Genomic DNA, 24,641 nt, shown 5'->3' with positions numbered 1-24,641 from the left:
CCTATGATCCTCTGCACTGTTTCTTTTATTCTACATATGAGTGAAGCCATATAATTGTCTTTCTCAACCTAATACCTTCCAGTTCCATCCATGTCAATGTAAATGGTAAGTATTCTTCAATATTTAGGAATATTGTGTAAGTGTCTTAAAGATGTTTTTATTTGAGAGAGAGAGCAGAGGGGAGGCGCAGACAGAGAGGGAGAGAAAGTCCTAAGAAGATTCTGTGCTGAGCCTGGAGCCCAACATGGAGTTCAATCCCATGACCCCAAGATCACGACCTGAGCCAAAACCAAAAGTCCAATGCTCAATCAACTGCACCACACTGGCACTCCCAATTATATTCCATTTATGAGAATATACTCTAATGTAATCACCCTGAAGATGGAAAAACCTTTATGAATAAAAATGTTCATGATGGTGTTATCATTTATAATAAAACATGGAAGTAAACTAGATGTCCAGCAATACAGGAATGGCTAAATAAAATAAGACGCATCATACAGGGGAACAGTATGGACTCTCTTAAATAAAATTTGGCAAAACTTTTTAAATCTTCTATTATGAAAGATACATGAAAAAATGTAGGTTATGAAATTATACACATATGTACTCAATTATGCTAAATCATACAAAAATATGTTAAAGAATCAAAGATAGCCAGGCCAATTTTGAAGAAGGCACAAGAGGAGAATTTTACTCCTCTAGACACCAAGGCTTAGTGATATTTGGAATCTGTGATCAGTGATCTTTGATGTTACTACTGTAACTGGGGGCACCAGTTACTGCTCCACCTCCTGCCCTTCCCCACCTTCCCTCAGGCCTTCCTTGAGACACACAATATTGACATTAAGCCAAATAATAACCCTACAATGGCCTCTAAGTGTTCAGGTGAGAGGAAGAGTCATAAGTCTCTCAACTTTAAATCAAAGGCTAAAAATGATTAAGATTAGTGAAGAAGGCATGTCAAAAGCCAAGACAGGTCATAAGCTAGACCTCTTGAGCCAGTTACCCAAGTTGTGAATGCAAAGGAGTAGTTAATGAAGGAAATTACAAGTGCTACTTCAGTGAACATGTGAATAACAGAGAGCAAACAGCCTTACTGCTGATATGGAAAATATTTTAGTGGCCTGGATAGATGATCAAATCAACTACAATATTCTCTTAAACCAAGAGCATAATCTAAAGAGCAAGGTTGGGCAGTCCCGGTGACTCAGCGCCGCCTTTGGCCTGGGGCTGATCCTGGAGACCCGGGATCGAGTCCCATGTCAGGCTCCCTGCATGGAGCCTGCTTCTCCCTCTGCCTGTGTCTCTGCCTCTCTCTCCCCTTCTGTGTCTCTCATGAATAAATAAATAAATAAATGATCTTTAAAAAAATAAATAAAGAGCAAAGTCCTATTTCTCTTTATTTCTCTGATGGCTGAGAGAGGTGAGGAAGCTGCTGAAGAAAAGTTTAAAGCCAGCAGAGTTTGGCTCATAAGGTTTGAGGAAAGAAGCTACCTCTGTAACATTCAAGTGCAAGGTGAAGCACCAAGATGCTGTAGCAAGTCATCCTGAAGATCTGGCTACAATAATTAATGAAGGTGACTATGCTAAACAACAGATTTTTTTTTTACGATTTTATTTATTCATTTGAGAGAGAGAGCATGAGTGGAGGGGAGAGGCAGAGGGAGAAGCAGACTCCCTGCTGAGCAGGAAACCTGATGCTGGGCTCTATCCCAGGACCCTGAGATCATTACCTGAGCTGAATGAAGTCAGATGCTTAACCATCTGAGGCACCCAGGCACCCCAAACAACAGATTTTCAATGTAGACAAAAGAGCCTTATATTGGAATAAGATGCCATCTAGGATTTTCACAGCAAGAGAGGAAAAGTCACTCCCTGACTTCAAAGTTTCAAAGGACAAACTGACTCAGAGTGGAACCTGAAAATGTGTCTGAATTGCTACAATTTCATGATAAAACTTGTAGCAGACAAGGAGTTGCTTCTTATGGATGAGTAAAGAAAGTGGTTTCTTGAGATGGGAATCTACTCCTGGCGAAGATACTGTGAAGATTTTTGAAATGACAACAAAGGATTTAGACCATTATATAAGCTTATTTGATAAAGCAGCAAGATTTGAGAGGATCAACTCCAGTTTTGAAAGAAGTTCTACTGTGGGTAAGTTGCTATCAAATAGCATCACATGCTCCAGAGAAATGGTTCATGAAAAGAAGAGTCAATCGGTGCAATAAACTTCATTGTTGTCTTATTTTAAGAAATTGCCACAGCAACCTCAACCTTCAGCAAGTTTGATCAGTCACTCTGATCAGTCAGCAGCCTTCAGCATTAAGGCAAAACCTTCCACTGGCAAAAAGATTACAACTCACTGAAAGTTCTGATGATAGTTAGCATTTTTTAGCAATAAAGTGTTTTTTAATTAAGATATATACATTGTTTTTTGAGACATAATGCTTAATAGACTACAGTATGGTGTAATATGCTGTATAGTATACGGTATAGTATATAACTTTTATAGGCACTGGGAAATCAAAAAAATTCATTCAACTCACTTTATTGTTGCAATATTAGCTTTAATGCAATGGTTGGGACTTAACCTATAACATCCCCAAGATATGCCTGTAAACAAAAGTAGTATTGTAATTAAATAATGCTAAAATAATGGACCCCAAATATAAATATATATATATAATTTAAATCCCTACTTTGGGCCAGCCCTGGTGGCGCAGCGGTTTAGCGCCGCCTGCAGCCTAGGGCATGATCCTGGAGACCCAGGATCTAGTCCCATGTTGGGCTTCCTGCATGGAGCCTGCTTCTCCCTCTGTCTGTGTCTCTGCCCCCCTCTCTCTCTCTGAATAAATAAATATATCTTTAAAAAAAAATATCCCTACTTTGTATTGTATGCAAAACCTAAATTTCACATTGATTAAAAGATGTAAACATGAAAAAAATCTAAAACTTCTGCAGAGGGAGGGATCCCTGGGTGGCGCAGCGGTTTGGCGCCTGCCTTTGGCCCGGGCGCGATCCTGGAGACCCAGGATCGAATCCCACATCGGGCTCCCAGTGCATGGAGCCTGCTTCTCCCTCTGCCTATGTCTCTGCGCCTCTCTCTCTCTCTCTGTGACTATCATAAATAAAAATTTAAAAAAAATGTTTAAAACTTCTGCAGAGGGATATAGTAGAACATCATTATGATCTGAGAGTAGGAAAGTATTTTTTCCAATAAGATGGAAAAAGCCAAACCATAAAGAAAAAGGCTGATAAACTCAATTGTATTAATAGTTAAAACTCCATATGGCAAAAATAAATAAATATACAAATAAAGTGAAAAAATAAGCCACTGACTGAGAGAAAACATTTCTTTCTTCCCTCCAATTTTATTGAGATATAACTGACATATAACATTGTATAAGTTTAAGATGTACAACATGATGATTTGATACACATATACTGAAAAATGATTGGGGTGCCTGGGTGCCTCAGTCGGTTGAGCATCCAACTCTTGGTTTTGGCTTGGGTCATGATCTCAAGGGTTGTGGAGTGGAGTCCCACCTCAGGCTCCTTGTTCAGTGGGAAAGCTGCTTGAGAGATTCTCTCCCTCTGACCCCCCAATATGTGCTTGTGCTCTCTCTCTTTCCAAAAATAAATAAAGAAATCTTTTTATGGGGCACCTGGGTGGCTTAGTGGTTAAGTGTCTGCCTTCAGCTCAGGTCATGATCCCAGGGTCCTGGGATTGAACCCCACTTTGGGCTCCCTGCTCAGTCGGCTTCTCCCTCTGCCCCTCTATCTGGCCATGCTTGCACACTCTCTCTCTCTCTCTTGCTCGCACTCTGTCTCTCAAATAAATAAAATCTTTAAAAAAAAATTTTTACGGCAGCCCCAGTGGCTCAGCGGTTTAGCGCTGCGTTCAGCCCAGGGCATGATCCTAGAGACCCGGGATCGAGTTCCATGTCAGGCTCCCTGCATGGAGCCTGCTTCTTCTCCCTTTGCCTGTGTCTCTGCCTGTCTCTCTCTGTGTATCTCATGAATAAATAAATATAATCTTTTTTTAAAAAATTTTTTTAGATAAGTCTTTTTTAAAAAAGAAAAATGATTATCACAGTTAATTAACACTTCATATCATTTCCATTTTTGTGTGTGCTGAGAACTTTTAAAATCTACTCTATTAGCAAATTTCAAGAACCCAGTATAGCACTGTTAACTATAGCCACCATGCTGTACATTAGATCCCCAGAACTTATTCATATTATAACTGAATGTTTGTATTCTTTGACCCTCTTCACCCATTTCCCCCACCCCTGCCCCCTGGCAGCTGCCAATCTCTACTAAGAGTTGTGTTTTTTTAGATTTCACATATAAGTAATATTATATAGTGTTTGGCTTTCTCTGCCTTATGTCACTCAGCATAATGCCCTCAAAATTCATCCATACTGTCACAAATGGCAAGACTTCTTTCTTTTTATAGCTAAATAATATTCCAACACACACACACACACACACACACACACACACACACACACATTTTCCTTATTCATTCAGTTGTTAATGGACAGTTAGGTTGTTTCCATGTCTTGGCTATTATATATAATAATGTCTCAATGAACATGAGAATGCAGATAACTCTGAGATAGTGATTTCATTTCCCTCAGACATATATCCAGAAGTGGGTTTGCTGGATCTTATCGTCATTCTAGTTTTAATTTTTTTGAAGAACTTCCATACCATTTTCCATAGCAGCTTTACCAACTGACATTCCCCACCAACACAACTTCCCTTTTCTCCACATTCTCACCAACACTTGTTATTTCTTGTCTTTTTTATGATAATCATTCTAATATGTGTCAGTAGATAACTCACTGTGGTTTTGATTTGCATGTCTGTGGTAATTAGTGATACTGAGGACCTTTTCATGTATCTCTTAGCTACTTGTGTATCTTCCTTGGGAAAATGTCTATTTATGTCCTTTGTCCTTGTATTTATGCTTTTATTCATAAAAATGGTTTTAGTTGGATTATTTTGGGCTTTTTGGATATTAACCCCTTATCAGATATAGGATTTGCAAAATTTTCTCTCATTCCACAGGATGCCCTTTCATGTTGATCATTTCTTTTGCTGTGCAGAAGCTTCTTACTTTGATGCAATCCCACTTGTTCATTTCTGCTTTTATTGCTTGTGGTTTTGGTGTCATACCTAAAAAAACCAATGCTAGGGTGCCTCAGTGGCTCAGTCAGTTAAGTATCTGCCTTTGGCTCAGGTCATGATCCTGGAGTCCCGGGATTGAGCCCAGCATGGGCTCCTTTCCAAGGAAGATACACAAGTCCCTGCTCAGTAGGGAGTCTGCTTCTTCCTCTGCCCCTTACCCTATCCATGCTCACTTACTCTCTCTCTAATAAATAAATAATCTTAAATTTAAAATATCAATACCAAGACAAATGTCAAGGAACTTACCTCCTATGAGTTTTATGATTTAAGGTCTTACATTTAAGTCTTTAGTCCATTTTGAGTAAATTTTTATGAGCGGTAAAAGATAAGGAATAAACAAAGTTTAATTCCTTTGAATGTGAATATCCAGTTTTCCCAACATCATTTATTAAAGAGACCATCTTTAACCCATTAAGTATTCTTGGCTCCTCTGTCAAATAGTTGACCATATATGTGTGGGTTTATTTCTGGATTCTATTCTGGTCCATTAATTCCATGTGTCTGCTTTTATGCCAATACCATGCTGTTTCATTGATAGCTTTGTAGAATGGTTTGAAATCAGGAAGCATATGCCTCCAGTTTTGCTCTTTCTCAAGATTGCTTTGGATATTAAGGGTCTTTTGTGGCTCCGTACATGATTCAAGTGGGACTGCTGGGTGGGCTCCCTGGTGGGGCAGTTCTACTGGCTACATTCTCTGGTCAGAGGAGCTTGGGGGGCAGGGAACACTAGCTGATTCTGCAATCACCTTTAGGCTTGCAGGGTCACAAGCTGTGTTCTCTAATAGTGCAGGCCTCTGGTTGGGCAGGACTGTGGGCATGCCTCACAATCTCTTGTTGGGAGAGCCTCAGGCTGTGCCACTGGCTGGACTCTGAGTTGATCCCTGTGATTCTTGTGAGGTAAGACAAGGTAAGCCCAATGAGCCTCCCCCAATAAACATCTTGTAATGTTGGGGAACTGAATGTCCACCTTGGGTTCTCTTTTTCCCCCAGGAGAAACCACAGGCCCTGGGGAACCCTCTTGGTGTGGTGCTGTGCTGGCCTGGGGCAGGGACAATGCAATCAAGTCAATGCAGTCAAATCAAGTCACATCCTTGTGCTCCTCTGACACATCTAAAGCAGCCGGTCTCAGTCTCTCTTGCCCAGGGGAGTGTTTCAGGCTCACTCCCAGATTCTAAGATTTTCAAAGTTGTGTCTCATCTATGGATGGCTGCTACTTGCTACTTGGTCTTCTTGTGAGGGAGGCTACAGCCAGAAACATCCATGTGAACAGAAGCTCAGACATCCTCATAATCATATCAATCTTAAGATACTTCAACATCAATTTGTATCTTGAATCATATAACTCAACATGAGAAATATAAACTGAACAAATAGAAAAAAGACAAAGGCTATTAAGCAAGCAATTTGTAGAAGAAAAAAAATGAAATGGCTGGTAAGCGTATGAGATCTTTAAGCTCACTAATAACCAAGGACAAGCAAATTAAAACCAGAGTAAGATACTATCTCATATTTGAAAGCCTGGCAAAAGCTTAAAATGTCTAACTATACTGGCAGACATGTCAAGAGAAAGAAACTCTCATGTATAGCTAACGTGTTCTGGGTGAGAACTCCAGAAGACAGCCCAACTAGGACTCCATTGTGGTTTCCAGAAAACCAGATTTCTGGAGACAACACCTCCCTTCTGTACTATAATAGGTTCTTGTTAGTGGTAAATATTTCAAATCAAAGAGAAAGGGAAGTTAGTACAATTGCATGCTGGGGAGAAGGTAAGAAAGATTCTAGCCCTCTCTTAAATCTCACCAATGATCAACTGTCAACACAACCCCTAAGTGAACCAGACCTTCCTCTTTCTGTTCCTTTAGTGAGACTAATTCTTCTCTCCCAACCCCTCTGAACTGACTTCCACAGTTCCAGTCAACTGAATGAATGGAAACATAAATCACTTGCCCCCCTTATTTTTTTCTTTCTTTTTCTTTTTTGAAGAATAGTTGATATGCAATGTCACATTATTCACCTCCCTTCTGCCAAACAGAAAATGGGATAAAACTTTGAGAACTTATCAAGGCAATTATATTAATACATACCTTTGTAATTAAGGAGACAGCTACCAAAAGCCAAATGGTCCAGCACTAGACCCTCTACTTGTTCTCAGCAAATCCTAATGGGAACAATTTAAAAGGGAGAATGAAGGAAAAGAACCAGCACTATTTGGCATAAGTGTAGTGGACTGACTTGATAGGTAGCACCACACTTTACACATTATGAGGCAGCTGGGGATATTTTTCCTTCTTGTGGGTCTAGACTGCATGGTCTCTTGAATTCATTTTTGCCCATAAGAGGAGTGTGTGTGTGTGTGTGTGTGTGTGTGTGTGTGTGTGTGAGAGAGAGAGAGAGAGAGAGAGAGAGAGAGAGAGAGAGTAAATTTGGGAGAAGAAATAGAAGCAACTCAACTCTGGTGGTGAGATCTTAGAGGACACAAAAGGGAGACCAGACCCTTGTCCTGTCTGGACCAAAGTGAAAGACTCAGAGTACCATAGTCCCGATCCACATCTGACCTCCATCTAGGCAGTTCCATTGTGTTCAGATCTATAATCACATCTCCCATGATAGGGTACCATCACTTTAGAACCCACCACTCAGACTTGGGGAAACAGACCCAGAGGAAGGAGGGAAGAGGAACAGAAAGGTATGAGGCTTCCAAATAAGACCAGGAGATATTCATGGGGAGGGATTTTAGAAGGAACTATATGAAACAGGAATAATTCTGAGGACAGGAGCATGCCCATAAAAGAACTCCATCATGGGGATCCCTGGGTGGCTTGGCAGTTTAGCACCTGCCTTTGGCCCAGGACATGATCCTGGAGTCCTGGGATCAAGTCCCACATCAGGCTCCCTGCATGGAGCCTGCTTGTCCCTCTGCCTGTGTCTCTGCCTCTCTCTCTCTCTCTCTGTCTCTCATTAATAAATAAATAAAACCTTAAAAAAAAAAGAATTCCATCAGTTTCCTTGCCTCTTCCAGCTCTGGGTGGCTGTCAACATCCCTTCACTTAGAGCCACATACCTCCAACCTCTGCCTTGACCTTCACACCCCCTTCTCCAGTATGTGCACAATTCCCTTGGACTCTCTCTTAGAAAGACTTTGGTGACTGGATTTGAGGCCCACCTGAATAATCCAAGATAATCTCCTTTTGTCCAGACCCCTAATCTAATCACATCTGCAAAGATTTTTTTTTTCTTTATAAGGTAACATTCATAGTTCCAGGGATTAGGATCCAATATATTTGTGTGACTGTTTTTCAGCTTACTACAGGCACTCTCCTGTGAAGGATTTCATTTCTTGCATTTCTTCCTCTTAGATCTTCTAAAAGGTAATATTTACCCCCACAGACTTAAATTGCATCTCCTACCTTTTCATTTCCTTTAATTGTCCCCCAACTTCCTAGCAAAGAAAGTACAAGTACTTAGTGAAAGCAAGTACACTAATACAACCCTCTGTGAGGTGCAGGCAAGAGAGAGGAGAAGGGATTGTGTGAAGGATATGTGAAGGATGTGAAGGATGCCTCATCTCTATCAAACTATCTGCTTGTCCTTATGCAGAGAAGCAGCAGTCTATCAATGACATTTGCCTGAGAGTCCCAGGAAGTAATCAGCAGTCACTGGGTGAGCAGGGGTTCATGGTGGAGCTGAAAGCAATGGAGAAAAGCCTGAGATGCTAAATAGTTTTCCAAATTGATACTCTGAGCCCAGTAGGGACCACAAATAAAAGCTGCCAATTTCCCAGCCTGTCTTTGAGCAAACTGACCCTGAGAAGGGAGTACAGGTAAATTCTTATGTTGCACATGTTTTCCTGGATGGCCTAACAAAGACTTTACCCCAGGACTTAAATGCTTTAATAATAATCTTGCTTCCACTCCCTTTCACCCTCTCCCACTTTCTAATCCCACACTTCTTTCTCTATCTCTCTCTGTGTCTCTGTGTCTCTCACACACACACAGAGAGATACATACACACACACACACACACACACACACACACTCCACAGCTGCTTGTCTCCTGGCAATAACAGTTAACTCAAACAAGGCTATCCAAAATCATTATCTACTTCTGCTTTCCTCATCACCACCATTACAAGCATCACTCAATACCAAAAGAAAAAAAACTAGCTTGATTCCACACAATGCGTGTGACCATGGAAAATGACAGAGTGAGATACAGTGCATTCCATGTGCTGCCAATGGTGACACCGTTAAAGTAAATTCATCATCCTGACATGTTCATGATACTCCCAACACTGCTGTCTCACCGTGTCCCGTGCTGCTGAAGCTTGCAGCTCAGGGTGACACACCGCGTCGAGCAGAGCAGCCTCACTCCTTACATCTCACCTAAATGCTCTGTCACATGCCAGTATGTGTTCAATGCTGCCCGGGTGAGGAAAATGAAGTGGACGAGAGTAACAGCAAATGGGTGTTGGTACCTGATTGAAATGGAAGCTCAATGGCTTTTCTCATCTAGGCTTTTCTGAGGAACTGCTCCTGAGCAAGGCCATCAACATCACCTTTGCAAAAACTGATGAAGAGACTGGTCATAAACAAACCCTCTATTTGAAGCAGAGGAAATTTTCCCAAATGATGCAATTACTAGTAGATCAGAAGGACTCTCATCCTCTCAACACTGATGAGTTAACAGTCCACAGTGAGCCAGGGAAATCAAGTGTCAATGGAAGGTCATACATCCTCATCCCTTCATCCCTGTACCTACACCTCACACTTCTCCCAAGCCTCATGGAAAAAAAAAGAAAAGAAAACTAAAAACACACAACATAAAACAAACCCAGCAGTTTTTAAGTGATGACCACAAGATACTACAGTGTACTTTGGAATGATCAAAACCCGATCCCTTTGTGTGGGCTATTCAGAAACAGACCCTATGGCAACCACAGGAGGACAAGAAGTTTCCGTGGGAAGCGCAGAAAGCACTACCTCTAATAGGTGAGCAGGAAATGAGAGAGGGAAAGGAAAGAAGCCAGGGAAGGTATTATGGCAAGCTAGCCACCACTGGGGATGACTGGAGCTTACACCCATGAGAAAACTGGGGAAGAGTATAAAATACACATTCCCAGTCATCCTACTAGAGAAGCAAGCTCACCAGCCTTTGGCTGAAGACTGCTCCCTGGAACAATGAGTTACTAGGTGTTTCTAGTCCAGGACATCTTGTCAACTTTGGACATGTCACTAACCCCAGCCTGCTAGGTATGGGATGGCAGTATCCCCTGACACGCTTCCTGAAACTACAGATTACCTTAGTGAAACCATGTCACAGAGGGAAAAAAGTCTCTAACGCCAACAAAACCCAAGTACTATGCTAAGACTCAATGTCTTCACTTTTGTCACAAGGTTATAGTTTTAGGTCACTCACTATGCATTTTGGGCACTAAAGGAAATGCTCACAGTGACTATACCCACTGGTTTTCATTTTACAGAAGAGCAAGTGTACAGGGTTTTTGCCCAGGTCTCTCATAGCTCCACCCTCAGCCAGCCAAGTTAGGGTTGGCTGCATGGAAAATTTTGAAGGGGATAAGGTTTTAGTATTCTCAGCCTCCTCCCTCTGGTTCTTTCCTCCTCTCCTGGAGTCTCCTCCTCCCCCAGACCCTGTCAAAACCAGCTACCAAGAAAGGTTCATATATTAGTCATTTATACCTAAGTATAAGTGTAACTTATTCACTCAATAGATATTTAATAATCAAATTGTTTTAGGCCTGACACTGTACTGGATGCTACATATAGAATTGTAACTCACAGTCCCTGTCTATACAGTGTGATTAAGACAGAGCGGTATGAGAGCCCTCAGGAGTGGCTGCTAGGAAGTATTTCTTTAATGACTCAAAGCCTTCGTTGCTTGTTAAATGCATTTTAAGCATCAGTGAGTTGCCAAAAAGGAGTAGAGAATGGAAGGAAGCCTCTTGCCTCAAATTCATGAATCCCACGTTGTTGCTATAGAGAATTCAGGCACTTGAGCAGTTTTCTATTCCAACCTACATATAGCACTGGCCTGTCACCATGGCCTGCAGAACAAATTGAAAACTGAGCAGCAAGCAGCAATGTGGGCATCTGTTCTGAAATCCTGCTGTGTATAAAGGATGTTTTTTAATTTGCTTGCCCATTTTGGGGGAAAAAAGATATTTCCTATTTATACATGAATTCAACATTTGGATAATAATGCTTTCTTGGCTTATTACTCAGTATGGAGATCTCCTCTGTGTTTCTGTTTACACCTGTTCTGGTCCCTTGTCCCTGTATCTCACTTTAAAGAATCAAAGCCAGAGCCCTAAGAAAATTCTCTGTCTCACATTTCTCCATCTGTAAAAGGAAGCTAATAATTCCTCACAGAGAAGCTGGGAGGATTAAACAAAATAATGTAAAGCACTTAGAAACCAATGTCTGATATTGAGAAGGTAATCAGTAATGTAGGGAGTTTAGGAAAGCAGGTTTAGGAGTTCATTTTTCCCAACAAATTATAGACTTACCTGAGAGATTATATCTAAATCTTTGGCTGCACTTGGTAAGAATAGTTATCAAATGCTTACTGATTTCAATAAGCAGGATATCATCAGAGCCTGGGGGCTGCCGTATTGGGTTATACTCAAACCCAACTAAGCAGCGGATCCCAGACCTTCTAAACTTTCTATAAAGGTCCAGATAGAAAACATTTTTAGGCTTTATGAGCCAAGAAACAATGTCTTCATTTCTTAGGCAACTGTTCTAGTAGAAAGGTTAATAGTTTTTTTCAAATTTTACATTTAAAAACGTTAAAATCATTCATAGCTCAAGGACTAGATCTGGCCACAGAGTCTATAATTTGTCAACTCTTGTTCTTAAAAGATGAAACTAAGAGTTTCAGCTGTTGTATTGCTTTGTAAATTTCCATATGAATGAGAATGCAATTCCTACCTAACAGACATCTTCACCAAACATACCAGGAGGTGTACTGTACAATCACTCACCTACAAAAGAAATAGTCTGTGAATCCTAATGTGGCCCCAAGTCCCCAAACATACCCATTTCCACTGAAAACAACCCATCTACTATTGTCTAAAATCCCTCTATTCAAACTGCATTTTTTGCACTAAATAGATTGCTTGCTTCCGAAACAACTTAGAGGGATAGTACACTAAGCCATTAAAACTTTAACAATAATTCATGTTTTCAAATGACTTTTTCTTCATGCAGGAATTTTGAATGATGTATGAAAGAATACCCAAACAAATAAAAATAAACAAGAGTGGTCCTCAAAGAAATTTGGAATGTGCCCTAATTCCAGATCAATTATTTAAAAAAAAAGATTAGGGATCCCTGGGTGGCACAGCGGTTTGGTGCCTGCCTTTGGCCCGGGGCACGACCCTGGAGACCCAGGATCGAATCCCACGTCGGGCTCCCGGTGCATGGAGCCTGCTTCTCCCTCTGCCTGTGTCTCTGTGTCTCTGCCTCTCTCTCTCTCACACTATCATAAATAAATAAAAATTAAAAAAAATAAAAATAAAAAAATAAAAAAAAGATTAGAGGAATGCCTTGATGGTTCAGTCAGTTAAGCATCCAATTCTTGATCTCAGCTCAGGTGTTGATCTCAGAGCCGTACATTCAAGCCCCACACTGGGCTCCATGCTGGGCATGGAACCTACTCAAAAAAACTTTTTAAAGAAATTAAAAATAATTTATAAAAAAGATTAGAGATAGGACAGTATTATTTTGACGTATCTGCATTTTTCACCTAGTTTCCCTACCAGAAACAAAATAAGCTAATGGTAGCACAGATTCCAGAGGCTGAGTCTGGTTCACACCAGCTGCGTAACCTTGGGCAAGTCATTTAACTCAATGAGCCTTAGTTTAATTATCTGAAAAAATTAGAATGATAATAGGATCTATCTCAGAGTGTTGATGGAAGAATTAAATGAGATGAATATATGATGAATACTTAGAATAGAATTAGAAGATTCACAGTAAGTGATAGCAATGATTGTTTAACATTTCTCAAATTTTAGTGCAAAGAACAAACATAGAATTTGTTAAAAATCCATACTCCCAGGGCACCTGGGTGTCTCAGTTGGTTAAGCATCCAACTCTTGCTTTTGGCTCAGGTCTTGATCTCAGGGTTGTGAGATGGAGCCCCGTGTAAGACTTCATAGCATGGAGTCTGCCTTGGGATTCTCATTCTCTCTCTCCTCTTCCCCTAAAAAAAAAATTTATATTTCCATCCCCAAAGATACTGACTTAGAAGTTCTGGTGTGGGGGAAGGTGGGGATCTGTATTTTAACAAGAATGTCAGATGATTCCAATGTCAGTGATGCAGGTCCTGTTTAGTAATAAATAACATCCTACAAAACTCATCAATAGGGTAAGAAGTTGGAATAGTGGTTACATGAGAGGACACGGGAGAGAGTAATGATTAGGGAGAGCTCAAGGGAACCTAAGAGGTATAGGTAATGATCTATGTCTTGGCCTGGTTACACAGGTATGTTTACCTCGTGATAATTTAACAAGATGCACAGATGACTTACCTGCTTTTTTGTACTTAAGTTTTTTCTTCAGTAAAAAAGTAAAAACCAACACCAAACAACAAAATAAAGCCAGTATCCTGTATCAGTGGTTCTCATTCCTGACTGAATAATAAATTCAGTTTGAGAGTATTTAACATGGATGCCAGACTTCAATTCTCAGAAATTGTGATTTAATTGATCAAGGGTAGGTCCAAGCCTTCAGTATATTTTAGAAGCTCCTCAGATGAGTCTACCCTTTACAGCCATGGTTGAGAACCCATGCTCTTACACCAATGTTCTCAAAACCTAACACTTGAGGGCTTATTAAAACACCATGACTGCACCCATTTCCAGAGTTTCTGATTCAGTGGGATCCAGGATGGAGGCTGAGAATATGCATTTCTCAGTTTTTAAGAAATGCCGATTTTGCTGGTCCACACCAATGGTGATTTCTTTATAAGGTCAAACCTCTGGCATCAAACCCCTCTTGTCATCATTTACCTAATATTCTTCTATCAATAAAAAGTTAATATACCTCTAATATTAAAAGTCTAAAGCCCAGGAACTGGATTTTGTAGTTGTAGAATACAGATAGTTCTAACATTAACTCTTAGTCATATTAGAAAGCACATTCTTTCATTGAAATGTCCACATTTTCTTTAAACAAACATTTCCTGAGTCCATACAATGTACTAGACACAGAGCTGGGTGCAGATCTTCTTTTCAAGAAGTCCTCAAACTAGAACAGAACTCCTGATTCTCACACATAAAGGAACTGGTATTCATGCTGATTTTTTTAAGTATTATACATGTCTCTCTTTTTTTTTTTAAGATTCTATTTATTTATTCATGAGAGGACAGAGAGAGAGAGAGAGAGAGAGAGAGAGAGGCAGAGACATAGGCAAAAGGAGAAGCAGGCTCTTTGCGGAAGCCCGATGCAGGACTCAATCCCAGGACCAAGTGATCTTGCCCTGAGTCAAAGGCAGACGCTCAACCGCTGAGCCACCCAGGTGTCCCTCATGCTGATTTTTTACTGCAAGATTGCCTTCTGGATTAATACTGGAAATGGTTCTCTCTTTCTGTAAGTGGGCACAGAAGAATATGGAGGTCTAGTCCTCTCAAAAGAAGGGTGTGCACACCTCAGAGTGAATCTAAGGGATGTTTTCTTATATATTTGTAAGTACTCCCAATATATTTGCCCTGGATGCTCTGGTAAGAACTTTATCTTTTACCAGAGAAAGAGATTCCTTTGTGACAAATCTGATGACAATCTTAAAGATCACTTTGCAGTTAGAGCCTCAGATAATACAATGAAGAATTATCCTCAAAGGCATCACAAGCATAACCCTTGGACCATCACTCAAAACTGATTTATTCCTAAGGACTTTGCTGTGCATATCTTCATTCCCTCATGCCCTTTGTTTGTTTATGTTACTTAAATTCTATTGGGAACAAAGGGCTTGATATTGGACTGCAGAGCCCATGTAAAATGTCTATGCTATTATATATGTCAGCTCTCAAAGCACATAGGATAATAGAAGTCAATTTAAAAAGCTTTCTATAGCTCACTAGCAGGAGCATAAACTGATAACTTCAACAAAAATATAAGGAAGAAAAATTCTTATAAAACTTTATTCAACATGAATTTTTCTATATTTCTAAGACTTTTCTGTTTTACAGAAAAGTTTGGTTTAGTGCCAATTAACACTATGGCAATAAAACACATCACCTACTATATCTGGTGGCTAGAGTCTTATTTTAGAGAAACATTTGCTCTACAACCTAGCATCCACTACCTCTTTTAACAGAACTAATGCTACATGAAATCCTATGTGATCTGCAACCACCTTTATGAAATAATTGGTATTTCAGCAGAATTAAATCCAACAACAGGTAAAAAGAGTAAAACACCATGATCAAATAGCATCGCAGAAATTTTCTTTTTGCTTGTCCCAGAAATGAAAGGTTCAACATTAGAAAACCAATCAATGAAAAAAAAAAGAAAAGAAAACCAATCAATGTAATTCACTATATTAGCAAAAAAAAAAAAAAAAGTGAATACAGTATGACCATCTCATTTTTCAACAAAAGTCAAAATCCATTTATGTCAAACACTCAGCAAGCTAGGAATAGAATGGAACTTCTTCAGCTGATACAAGAAAACCTACAGTTAACACACTTACTGGTTAAAGACTGAATACTCTCCCTCTAAAATCAGAAGAAAGAGTTCCTGGGGTACCTGGGTGGCTCAGTCAGTTAAGCATTCAACTCCTGGTTTCAGCTCAGGTCATGATCTCAGGGTCATGGCATTGAGCCCTATATCAGACTCTGCATTGAACACAGAGTCTGCTTCAGGCTCTCTCTCCCTCTCCCTCCCACTCACTCTCTCTCTTTCTCAAAAAAATAAATAAGTAAAATATTTAAAAAGAAAAAAAAGAAACAAACATTCCTTTTCTCACCACTTATTAAACATTTTGCTAAAAGTTCTAGCCAAAGCAATAAGTTAAAAAAAAAAAAAGCATGCAGATTGGAAAAAAAAAGAAATAAAACTGCTACTATTAGTAGACATAATATGCTCATATGCCTAGAAAAACCTGAGGAATTTAGATAAAAGCTATTAGAAATAATAAGTGAATTTAGGTAGGTAGCAAGATACAATGGCAATACTGAAAAATCAATTCTATTTTTATATTCTAGAAATAGGCAATTAGAAATTAGAGTTAAAAAGCAGTATCACTGGGGATCCCGGGTGGCTCAGTGGTTTAGCGCCGCCTTCTGACCCGGGTGTGATCCTGGATACCTGGGATTAGGTCCCACGTTGGGCTCCCTGCATGGAGCCTGCTTCTCCCTCTGCCTGTGTCTCTGCCTCTCTCTCTGTGTGTGTCTTTCATGAATGAATGAATAAATAAATAAAATCTTAAAAAAAAGCAATATCATTAATAACAGAATCAAAATATTAAATATTGGTGGACAATTATTTTAAAATGTTTGCAAGGCCTTATGTTGAAAACAATAAAACATTGCTGAGACGAAATAAATACCTAAATAAATGGAAACATACCATCTCCATTCATGGTCAGAAGACTCAATATTGATAAGATGTCAATTCTCACTAAATTGGTCTGTAGGTTCTTCATAATGTCACTGAAAATCTCAGCAGACTTCACCATATAAACTGACAGGCTGGCTCTAAAATGTATATAGAAATGTAAAGAATTCAGAATAGCCAAAAAGATTTTGAAAAAAAAGAATAAAGCATCCACACTTACCTGATTTAAAGACTTACTACAGGGACGCCTGGATGGCTCAGCGGTTGAGCGGTTGAGCGTCTGCCTTTGGCTCAGGGTGTGATCCCAGGATCCAGGATTCAGGATCAAGTTCTGCGTCAGGCCCCCTGCATGGAGCCTGCTTCTCCCTCTGCCTGTGTCTCTGCCTCTCTCTCTCTCTCTCTCTCTCTCTCTCTCATGAATAAATAAATCTTTAAAAATAGACTTAATATTTAAAAAAAATAAAAAATAGACTTACTATAATGTTATAGCATCAAAACAGAGTGGTGCTGGCACAAAAATAGACATTCAGATCAGTGGAACAGAACAGAGTACTAAAAAATAGCCATCCCTTCTTTTCCATCTTGCAAGATGGCGGCGAAAAAGCCAAGAAGCCGGATACTAAGGAGAAGAAACCTGAAGAAGCCAAGGAGGCTAATGCTGGTGGCAAGGCAAAGAAGGGCAGCCCCAAGGCTAAAATGCCAAAGAAGGGGAAGCCCCACTGCAGCCAAAACCCCGTCCTCGCCAGAGGAATTGGCAGATATTCCGTAAAGGCCATGTGCAAGGAGAAGTAAGTATTCGGCAGCTAAGTCCAGGGTTGAAAAGGAAAAGAAAGAGAAGGTTCTTGCTACTGTCACAAAACCAGTTGGTTTAAAAAAAAAAAAAAACAGTTGGTGGTGACAAGAATGGTGGTACCCGAGTGGTTAGACTTCACAAAATGCCTAGGTATTACCCTCGAAAGCTGTGCCTCGAAAGCTGTTGAGCCAAGGCAAAAAAACCTTTCAGTCAGCGTGTGAGAAAGCTGCGAGCTAGCATCACTCCTGGGACCATTTTGATCATCCTCACTGGGCACCACAGAGGCAAGAGGGCAGTTTTCCTGAAGCAACTGAACAGCAGCTTGCTACTTGTGACTGGACCTCTGGCCCGCAACCAAGTTCCTCTGCGTAGAACACACCAGAAATTTGTCATTGCCACTTCCACCAAAATTGAATGTCAGCAGTGTGAAAATCCCCAAACATCTCACTGACGCTTATTTCAAGAAGAAGAAGCTGCTTAAACCCAGACACCAGGAAGCGGAGATCTTTGACACAAAAAAGGAGAAATACAAGATTACAGAGCAGCACAAGGTTGATCAGAAAGCTGTGGATTCGAAAATTCTGCCAAAACTCAAAGTTGTTCCTCAGCTTCAGGGTTACCTCCGCTGTGTTTTCTCTCACAAATGGAGTTTACCCTCACAAACTGATGTTCTAAATTTCTTACAAAGAACCTAATTAAACAACTGATCCATTTATTAAAAAAAAAAATACCCATCCATACACTCAACCTATGTTCAATAATAACAAATGGTGCTTGAATATCCACATAGGAAAAAGTGAACCTTGATCTTAATTTGAAATGGATCATAGGGATCCCTGGGTGGCGCAGCGGTTTGGCGCCTGCCTTTGGCCCAGGGCGCGATCCTGGAGACCCGGGATCGAATCCCACATCGGGCTCCCGGTGCATGGAGCCTGCTTCTCCCTCTGCCTGTGTCTCTGCCTCTCTCTCTCTCTCTCTCTCTCTCTGTGACTATCATAAATAAATAAAAAATTTGAAAGTGAAATGGATCATAAACCTAAACACACACAAAGAAAAACTATAAAAATTCTAGAAGAAAATATTCAAAATGCATGTATCCGACATAAAGGACTTATCTCGGAATATGTAAGAACTCTTATAACTCAATAAAAAGAAGATAAATAAGCCAGCTAAAATGGGCAGAATATTTTTTTAACGTTTTTAAATTTATTTATTCATGAGAGACACAGAGAGAGAAAGGCAGAGACACAGGCAGAGGGAAAAGCAGGCTCCATGCAGGGAGCCCGATGTGGGACTCGATCCTGCAATTTCAGGATCACACCCTGGGCCAAAGGCAGGCACTTAACCACTGAGCCATCCAGGGATCCCCCAGGCAGAATTTTTTTTTTAATTTTTTTTTAATGTATTTATGATAGTCACACACACAGAGAGAGAGAGAGAGAGAGAGAGAGGCAGAGACATAGGCAGAGGGAGAAGCAGGCTCCATGCACCGGGAGCCCGATGTGGGATTCGATCCTGGGTCTCCAGGATCGCGCCCTGGGCCAAAGGCAGGCGCTAAACCGCTGCGCCACCCAGGGATCCCCAGGCAGAATATTTTAACAGAAATTTCATAAAAGGAGATGCATGGAATGCAAAAACCATATGTAAAGATGCTCCACATCTTTAGTCACAAAGGAAATGCAAATTAACACAATAAGATACCACTACTTCCTTACTCAAATGGCTAAAATTTTAAAAACTGATGATATTACCTGTAAGTGAGGATGTAGAACAACTGGAAATCTCAGACATTGCTGGTGGAAATGTAAAACAATGTACAGCCACTTTGATAAACTGATAATTTCTTAGAAAGTTTAACATACACTGACCATGTAACTCTGGAATTCCCCTCCCAAATATCTCTTCAAAAGAAAACATGTGTACACAATCATTTTTTTAAATTGTTAGATGAAAAAATAAATAAATAAATAAAAATAAAAATAAATAAAATTGTTAGATGGATGTTTAGAGCAGCTTTACCCATAATAGCCAAAAACAACCCAAATGCAACTTAAAAAAAAACAAAAACTGTTCCATGCAAAAACATAGGTGAATCTCTAAAACACTATGCTGGAAAAACAAAACTAATGTAAAAGAGTGCTTACTGTGTAAGTCATTCTCATGAAACTCTATTGAAGACAAATTTAATCTATGATAAAAAACTGATCTTGGGACACTTGAGTGGCTTAAGTGGTTGAGTGTCTGCCTTTGGCCCAGGGTGTGATCCTGGGGTCCCAGGATCGAGTCCCACATCGGGCTTCCTGTGTGGAGCCTGCTTCTCCCTCTGCCTATGTCTCTGCCTCTCCCTGTGTCTCTCATGAATAAATAAAATCTTTTTTAAAAAAAAGCAGATCAGTAGTTGCCTAGAACCAAAGTGGGCAGATGGGACTGATTTGGAAGGAGCTCATGGGGACCATTCAGACAGATGGAAATGTTCTATATTTTAATTGTGTATACACTTGTCAAAACTCATGGAAGCATTATACCTTATGTAAATTATACTTCAATAAAATTAACTTTTATTTTTTAAGTTAATTTTTAAGTTAAAAAGCTAGCACTTTTTACATCTCTGAACACATTTGACACTGTCCATGTAAAGAGGCAATGAACATAAAGCATCAAATAAGAAGAGCTACCATTGACTATTTACTGTGTCAGAATATATGCTCAGCATTTAAAAAGTATTTTCTAGTAAAACCAATGTCTTAAGGCTTATTTCTGTTCCCACTTTATGGATGAAGAAAATGAGACTTAGGAAAGTCAATAGTTACTAAATGGTGTGCTGGGCTGGGAAAGCCAAATCCATCTATCTCCAAAGTAGCCCTTACTCTCAGAATTTGCACCATGCTTTCTCCCAAAAGAAAAGGACATTCCACCTTCTGGGGAGCCCCAAGAGTCATTCCAATAAAATGCTCTAAGCAAGATGCCAACAAAGAAGAAAATTAGTGGATCTGTTGCCTGTGCAGAACAAGAATAGAATAATAAACCATCAAGAAGCTTTTCAGGAACCACTAATGTCAACAGACTATCAGGTCTGAACCGATGGAGCAGCAAATGTAATTATGGCAGCAGGGAAATTCCAGTTTAAAATATTACATTAATCTCAAAGATACAAAGGTCCTTGTTATTATTCTTATTTAAGAAGGAAAATTAACTTATAAAGAAAGGCAGACATTTTCAATGAATAAAAACTATGTATACTGTCTTCTCACACTTTTTCTTGTCTTATTTACCAGAATGCTTATGTTCCTAGCTTATGCTGTTTTATAAGTGAAGTCTTTCAAATTTTTAGACTGTCATATTAAATAAATAGATCCAGTTCCAAAACATAAAGAAACAGAAGACAACCTAATTAACTCTAGAAAAGCAAATATAGCCATAACGCCAAAGCCTTACAGAAATAGCACAACATTTTTTAAAGGAAAAGAGGAAAAGAAGGGAGGGGGAAAGAAAGGAGACTTTCGAAAATTTTCAAATAGGAGTAGGAGACTAGAATTCAACAAAATATCTTCTAAGGCAACCAAATAGAATTAAACAGGGAAAGTAAGAATGCCTCAATCATGAGAAATTTATTAATAGAATATACTATAACAAAAAGCTCAACAAAAAATCCATAAGATAATGCTCCATTTAATCATCTGCCCCAAATTGTCATCTATTTTTTACCCTGATAAATGAATAATTAGAAGTTATCCAAATTCTTTCTTTGAATAAGAAAGAATACCAATTTATACAAAGGTTCAAACATAGATTTATGACATCATTACATCAACAAATAAAAACCACCAGATGGCAAAAAGGCATTTGATGAAATTAACTTCCATTCCTGATTTTGTTAATAGCCTAAAAATAAGGCAGAAAAAGAGGGGAAACTTTAACAGACTCAGAGTCAATTAACACCACTATTGACCTCATGTATACATAGCACAGCACCTGGTACATGATAAGCACCAAGTAAATAGAAGCTATTTTTTATATCAAACCAACAACCAGCTTCATGATTAACAAAGAAATTCTTCAGGAACAATATTAAAATTAAGCACAGAGGCTGCTGGGTGGCTTTGCTAGATGAGTGTCCAATTCTTGGTTTCAACTCAGGTCATGATCCTGGGGTTGTGGGAATGAGCCCCATGTTGGGCTCCACCGTCTGCCCCTCTTACACACACACATACACTCCCAGCTCGCTCATGCTCTCTCTCTCAAATAAAATGAATAAATAAATTTTTCAAAAAAAAATTTTAATAAAAATTTTTTAAAAACAAGTAGAGAACTCCTTTCTTGTCATAACTAAATAACATCCAGGTGGGTCATAAAGTTAAGTAGTTAAGGGACACCTGGGTGGCTTAGCAGTTAAGCATCTGCCTTTGGCTCACCATGTGATCCTGGAGTCCCGGGATTGAGTCCCACACTAGGCTCCCTGCATGGAGCCTGCTTCTCCCTCTGCCTGTGTCTCTGCCTCTCTCTCTCTCTCTCTCTCTCTCTCTCTCTCTCTCTGTCTCTCATGAATAAATAAATTTTTTTAAAAAAAGTTAAGTACTTAAAACTTATAGTGGAGAAACACTATAAAACATCTGGAGGGAGAAAAAATTCCTAAGCTCAAAAGCAATAGAAGAAAAAAAGATTGATACCTTTATTATTCAAAACTTGGGAAATTTCTCCAAGTTAATAAAAAAAACAAAATTAAAAGGCATACATTGAGAAAAAATTAGGTTATATAGTACATAAATGATCCTTCCCATTAAAATTTATATGGTTTATATATACAATAAGGAGAAACTCACAATTCTGATACCTAATAATATAAATAGATAAACCACAAAAGAAAATACAACTAGTAAACAAACATGGGGAAACATCCCAATAGAAATTTAAGAAATGCAAAAATAAAACCACAGGGAAGTGCTATTTTTTTCATGATATTAGCAAGTACTTTGTCAAATGATAACATTCTACTCTGGCGCTAGTGTTGTGAACCTAGTATTTTTATACTTTATATACCAGATTTCAACCTTGTTGAAAATGTAAATTGGCACAACCATTTTGAAAGCAATTTGAAAATATTTTTATAGGCCTTAAGTTCATTCACAATAATTCCATTTTGAAAAATTTATCTCAAAGAAATAAATATGGGAAAAGCTTATGTGTGAAGATATTCACTGGAGTATAACTTATAATAGCTAAAATTGGAAGAAAAACCTTAAATATCTAATAACAATGAAAAACCTAAGAAAACTAAAAACCTAAGTAAATTATACCCACTAAATGGAATAATGAGTAGGTGCTTCAAGTGACAAATAAAACTATTAAACATGTTATCTATGGGAAGTAAAACTATAAAGAATTTTTATTTTGCGCTTAATGCATTTCTTAAGTTTTGAATTTGTTATTTCTTTCATATCATAATGAGAAAAAGGATATGAAGATATTTTCATTTTGAAAAAACATACTTAAACTGATGGTTACAAAGATCATAGTAACAACATGGGCATGCTCATTATCCTTGGGGGGAAAAACTCTGGAATGAAATACCCATAAATGCTAATAGTGGATATGTTTACCCACTGATGAGAATACGGGATGATTTTTTGCCTGTTTTCCAAATTATCTTTATTCAACAAACACTTATTGAGATCCTAAGTTAAAGGTCTTATACTATGACAAAGATATAAATGGCACTGCCATGCTGTTTATTAATACACCTGACTTATTTTTATAAAATTCAGGATACATTTTCTCCCTGCAAAAGAGTTCTCAGGGAAAAGAGCATAATGCATCACAAAACAATCCATTAAGAGTTTATTATTACACAAGTTTCTGTGGCATAAAACTATAATATCCATTTTTCAAATACATATAAGAAAATACTATTAAGATTTAATAAATTTGGTTTACAATAATGACTTCCAAACTTCCAAATATACAACCACTCTATTAAATATGAGAAAGAGAGGTGTAAAAAAAAAATAAAAAGAAAAGAGAGGGGTACCTGGGTGGCTCAGTCAGTTAAGGGTGTGACTCTTGATTTCGGCTCAGGTCATGCATGATCTCAAGGTCATGACATCAAGCCCCACTTCGGGCTCTGCACCCAGCACTTAAGATTCTCTCTCTGCCTCTCCCTCTGCTCCTCCCCTCCCTAAAAACAAACAAACAAATATGAGAAAAGAGAGATAGAAATTTCTTTACTGTTTCCTCAGATCCCTGAGATTATTTAAACACCTACTTCAAAAGCAGAGAAATAAAGAGTGAAAAGTTTACAGAACTGAGTAGCTGCCTTCAGTAAATATTTCTTAGTAACCTCCAAAGTGAATTTGAACATGTCCAGAAATTTCAATTAAATATCTACCAGATTAAAAAATTTCACATAAAAATGTGAAACATATCATTAATAACCTTATGTTGATTAAATGTTAAAATAATAGTATTTCAGAGATATTTGGTAAAATAAATGTAGTATTAAATTTTTTTAATAACTATCACAGGTAATTTTCTAAATACCATTTCTTTTTTTTCTTTTTTTTTTTTTTTTAAGATTTTATTCATTCATGAGAGACAGAGAGAGAGGCAGAGACACAGGCAGAGGGAGAAGCAGGCTCCCCATAGGGAGCCCGATGTGGGACTGGATCCCAGGACTCCAGGATCAAGCCCTGAGCTGAAGGCAGATGCTCAACTGCTGAGCCACCCAGGTGTCCCCTAAATACATTTCAAATAAACCTTAAGGAGTTCAAAGACAAAAAACATGACCAGATTAATGTCTATCAAGTTCAAAAGCATTTTCTTCTATTAGAATGTTCTAAAGATAACAAATAAAAGAATGTTCTTTCATGTCATCATATTTCATATTTGTTAAATATGCATTAATTCATAGAAAGCACTCAAAATAGTGCCCACCTTAAAGTAAGTACTCCACAAACATTGAATGTCATTTTTAACAATTTAAGAAATCTTTTTGAGCAACTACTATGTGCCTGGTATGGTAATAACCACAATTGAACACAGTTAGGTCGCTGAAGAGAGCAGCTCTGAAGAACAGG

General features: G+C 38.7%; 1 pseudogene; it reads left to right on the top strand.

Annotated features, from left to right (window-relative positions):
* The window catches only part of LOC129501761 (60S ribosomal protein L6-like), a 63,315-nt pseudogene extending 45,069 nt beyond the window's left edge, over positions 1-18,246 (top strand).
* The last annotated feature ends 6,395 nt before the right edge of the window (positions 18,247-24,641 follow it).

The sequence above is a fragment of the Nyctereutes procyonoides genome, unplaced genomic scaffold (assembly GCF_905146905.1).
Source record: "Nyctereutes procyonoides isolate TBG_1078 unplaced genomic scaffold, NYPRO_anot_genome, whole genome shotgun sequence".
Lineage (NCBI taxonomy): Eukaryota > Metazoa > Chordata > Mammalia > Carnivora > Canidae > Nyctereutes > Nyctereutes procyonoides.
The sequence above is the reverse complement of the archived record's forward strand: the minus strand, read 5'-3'. Positions and strand labels throughout refer to the sequence as shown.